This window comes from Pteronotus mesoamericanus, unplaced genomic scaffold, assembly GCF_021234165.1.
Source record: "Pteronotus mesoamericanus isolate MK-2021 breed Mesoamerican mustached bat unplaced genomic scaffold, CSHL_Meso_final scaffold_31, whole genome shotgun sequence".
Taxonomy (NCBI): Eukaryota; Metazoa; Chordata; class Mammalia; order Chiroptera; family Mormoopidae; genus Pteronotus; species Pteronotus mesoamericanus.
The window spans coordinates 22241778-22246612 of record NW_026555312.1 but is presented as its reverse complement, the minus strand read 5'-3'; positions in this window follow the sequence as shown (position 1 = coordinate 22246612).

Sequence of the window (4835 nt, the reverse complement as noted above, 5' to 3'; positions counted from 1 at the left end):
ACCTAATATCAATGAGCAAAAAGAAATCTAGTGCCTGATTTCTTTTTAAAATTGAGGTGTAATTGGTTTACAACATTATATGGTTTACAACCTAATGATTTGATATTTGTATATGTTGTGAAATCATCACCACTGTAAGTCTAGCCAACATTCATCATCAAACATAGTTACAATTTTTTTCTCATGATGAGAACCTTTAGGATTTACTCTCTTAGCAACTCATAAATACGCAATACAGTATTATTAACTGTAGTCACCATGCTGCACATTACATCCTCATGACCTGTTTTATATATAGAACTGTGCAACTTTTGACTTCTTTTACCCACTTTGCCCACCCCTCACTTACTGCCTGCCTTTGGTAACCACCAATCTGTTCTCTGTATCTATGAGCTTGTTTTTTGTATTTATTTGCTTGGGTCTTTTAAATTAAATTCCACCAATAAGAGAGATCATAATAGTATTTGTCTTTATCTCTGTGTCTTATTTCACTTAGAATGAATTATGAGGGCATAATGCCCTCAAAGTCCATCCATGTTGCCGCAAATGGTAAGATTTTCTTCTTTTTTATGGCTGAAAAATATTCTATTGTACATATATATCATGTTCTCTTTATTCATTCATCTGTTGATGGACACTTAGGTTATTTCCATATCTTGATTATTATAAATAATGCCACAATGAACATGGGGGAGCATACGTCTTTTCGAGTTAGTGTTTCATTTATTTTTTTTGGATAAATAACCAGAAGTGGGGTTGCTGGATGATATGGTAATTCTTTTTTAAAGTTTTTGAGGGCCCTCCATACTGTTTTCCACAGTGGCTTCACCAATTTACATTCCCACCAACAGTGCAGGTTTCTTTTTCTCCACATCCTCATGAGCTTTTGTTATCTATTGTCTTTATTCCGTTTTTATTGTATTTTTCCTATTACCATTTATCTCCCTTATACCATCTTCTACCTCTTTTTCTTTTTGCTTGATCCTTCTGGCCCTCCAAACGCCTATCCCCCAAAAGCTGTCAGCCTGCTCTCTATTTATGACTCTGTCTCTATTTTGCTTGTTAGTTCAGTTTGTTCATTACATTCCATGTATGAGTGAAATAATGTGATACTTGTCTTTCTCTAACTGGCTCATTTCACTTTGCATAATGTTCTCCAGTTCCCACCATGCTGTCACAAAAGGTATAAGTTTCTTTTTTATGGCCAAGTAGTAGTCCAAGGTGTAAATGTACCCAAACATTTTTATCCCCTTATTTACTGATGGACACCTGGGCCACTTCCAAATCTTGGCTATTGTAAATAATGTCTCAATGAACATAAGGGTGCATATATTCTTTTGAATTAGAGTTTTGGGTTTCTTGGGATAAATTCCCAGAAGTTGAATCTGCTGGGTCACAAGGCGGTTCCATTTTTAATTTTTTGAGGTAACTCTTACTATTTTCCACAGTGGCTGTACCAGTCTGCATTCCTGCCAATGGTACACTATAGTTCCGTTTTCTCCAGATCCTTGCCGGTCTTTGTTGTTTGTTGACTTACTGATGATAGCCATTCTGACAGGTATGAGGTGATATCTTATTGTGGTTTTAATTTGCATTTCTCTAATAATTAGTGATGTTGAGCATCTTTTCATAAGTCTATTGGCCATCTGTATGTCCTCTTTGGAGAAGTGTCTATTCAGTTCCTCTGCCCATTTTTTAATTGGATTGTTTGTGTTTTGGTGGTGTTGTTATCTCTTTATAAATTTCTAATAATAACCCCTTATCGGATGTATCAATGAATATGTTCTCCCATTCAGCAGTTGTCTTTTCATTTTGTTGATGCTTTCCTTTGCTGTGCAAAAACTTTTAGTTTGATGTAGTCCTATTTGTTTATTTTTTCTTTTATTTTCCTTGCCTGAGGATGGATGTGTGTGTGTGTGTGTGTGTGTGTGTGTGTGTGTAGTCCATGATTTTACTGTTTATACTTTCTTTTAGGATGTTTATGGTTTTGAGTCTAACATTTAAGTCTTTAACTCATTTTGAATTCGTTCTTGTGTGTAGCATTGGAAGATTGTCTTTTTCATTTCTCTGCATGTATCTGTCCAATTTTCCCAACACCATTTATTGAATAAGCTATCTTTAGCTCATCGTATGTTTTTGCCTCTTCTGTTGAAGCACTATTTGCCTCCTCCAAATATTGACTATAAAGTCATGGATTTATTTCTGTTCTCTGCTCTGTTCTGTTGATTTGTTTGTCTGTTTTTGTGCCAGTGCGATGTGTTTTGATAACAATGGCCTTATAGTATAGTCTGATATTATGTAGTGTAATTCCTCCAACTTTGTTCTTCTTTCCCAAGATTGCTGTGTCAATTCAGGGTCTTTTGTGGTTCTATATACATTTTTGGAATATTTTTTTCTAGTTCTATGAAATACATCATTGGAATCTTGATAAGAATTGCGTTGAATCAATGGATTGGTTTGGGTAATATGGATATTTCAATGATGTTAATTCTTTCTATCCATGAACACATTATGTGCTCCCACTTATTTGTATCTTGGTCAATTTCTTTCTTCAGTGTCTCATAGTTTCCTGAGTACAGGTCTTTTAACATTCTTGGTTAAATTTATTCCAAGGTATTTTATTCTTTTTGAAACAATTATGACTGGGATAATTTTCTTATTTCCCTTTCTGATAGTTAATTATTGACATATAAAAATGCAACTGATTTCTCAATATTAATTTTTCATCCTGCTAGTTTGCTGAATTCATTTATCAGTTTGAGTAGTTTTTTGGTGGAATCTGTAAATAATGAGAGTTTTACTGCTTCTTTTCCAATTTGTATGCCTTTTATTTCTTCTTCTTGTCTGGTTGCTCTGGCTAGGATTTCCAGTACTTGTTGAGTAAGAGTGGTGAAAGTGGGCATCCCTGTCTGGTCTCTGATCTTAAAGGGAACACTTGTAGTTTTTGCCCACTGAATATGATGCTGACAGTGGGTTTGTCATCTATGGCCTTTATTACAGTGAAGTATATTCCATCTATTCCCACTTTGTTGAGTTGTTATCATAAATGTGTACTGGATTTTATCAAATGCTTTTCTGTATCTATTGATATGATGATATGATTTTTATCCTCATTTTGTTTATGTGGTATAGCATGTTTATTGATTTGCAAATATTGTACCAACCTTGCATTCCTGGAATAAATCCCACTTGATCATGGTGTATGATCTTTTTTATGTATTGCTGTATTTGGTTTGCTAAGATTGTGTTGAGGAATTTAGCATCTATATTCATCAGAGATATTGGTCTGTAATTTTCTTTCCTTGTAGTGTCTTTATCTGGTTTTGGAATTAGATAATGCTTGTCTTGTAAAATGAGCTTGGGAGTTATCCCTCCTCTTAATTTTTTTGGAATAGTTTGAGAAGAAGAAGTATTAATTCTTCTCAGAATGTTTGGTAAAATTCACCTGTGAAGCCATCTGTTCCAGGGCTTTTGTTTGTTTGAAGTTTTTTGATTACTGCTTCAGTTTCACTAGTTGTAATCTGTCTGTTCAGATTCTTTGTTCTTCCTGATTTAGTTTTGGAAGATTGTATGTTTCTAGGAATTTATTCATTTCATCCAGATCACACAATCTGTTGGCACATAATTCCTCAAAATATTTTCTTACAATCCTTTGTATTTCTTTTGTGTCAGTTGTTATTTCTTCTTTTTAATTTCTGATTTTATTCGTTTGGGTTCTCTCCCATTTTTTCCTGATGAGTCTGTTTAAAGATTTATCAATCTTGTTTACCTTTTCAAAGAACCAGCTCTTGGATTCATTGTTTTTTTGTATCATTTTTTTAGACTCTGTTTTGTTTAACTCTGCTCTATTCTTTATTATTTGCTTTCTTCTACTCACTTTGGACTTTCTTTGTTGTTCTTTTTCTTGTTTCTTTAAGTGTAAAGTTAGATTGTTTATTTGAGCTTTTCCTCGTTTCTTGAGATAAGCCTGTAATACTATGAATTTCCCTCTTAGGATTGCTTTCCCAGTGTCCCATAGGGAATTTGTATTCTCATATTCTTTTGTTTCAAGATATCTTTTGATTTCTTCCTTGATCTCCTTGTTAACCCATTCATTTTTTAATAACATGTTATTTAACTTCCATGTCTTTGTGTATTTTTAGTTTTCTTCTTGTGATTGATTTCAAGTTTCGTGGTATTATATATAGTCAGAGAAGATGATTGATACAACTTCAATTTTCTTAAATTTATTGAGATTTGTTTTGTGCCCTAAAATGTGGTCTATCATAGAAAATGTTCCATGTGCACTTCAAAAGTATGTATATTCTACTGTTTTGGGTGAAATGCTCAAGATATCAATTAAATTCATTTGATCTAGTGTGCTGTTTAAGGACACTGTCTCCTTGTTGATTTTGTCTGGAAGATCTATCCTTCAAACTCAATGTGTTAAAATTCCCTATCACATTAGTTCTGTTGCTCTCTTCTTTTATGTCCATCAAGATTTGCTTTATGTATTTAGGTGCCCTGGTGTTGGGTGCATAAATGTTTACTAGGGTCATATCCTCTTGTTGGAGTGTTCCCTTTATCATTATGTAGTGTCCTTGTGTGTCTCTTACTATAGCCTTGGTTTTAAAGCCTATTTTGCTGGACCTAACTATTGCTACCTTAGGTTCTCTTCCCTTTTCAGTTGCACAAAATATCTTGTTCTATCCATTTACTCTTAGTCTGTGTGTATCTTTTGATCTAAAGTGGGTCTCTTGAAGATAGCATATATATGGTTTTGTTTTCATGTCTATTCAGCTACCCTATGTCTTTTGGTTGTAACATTTAAGCCATTTACATTTAGTGATTATTGA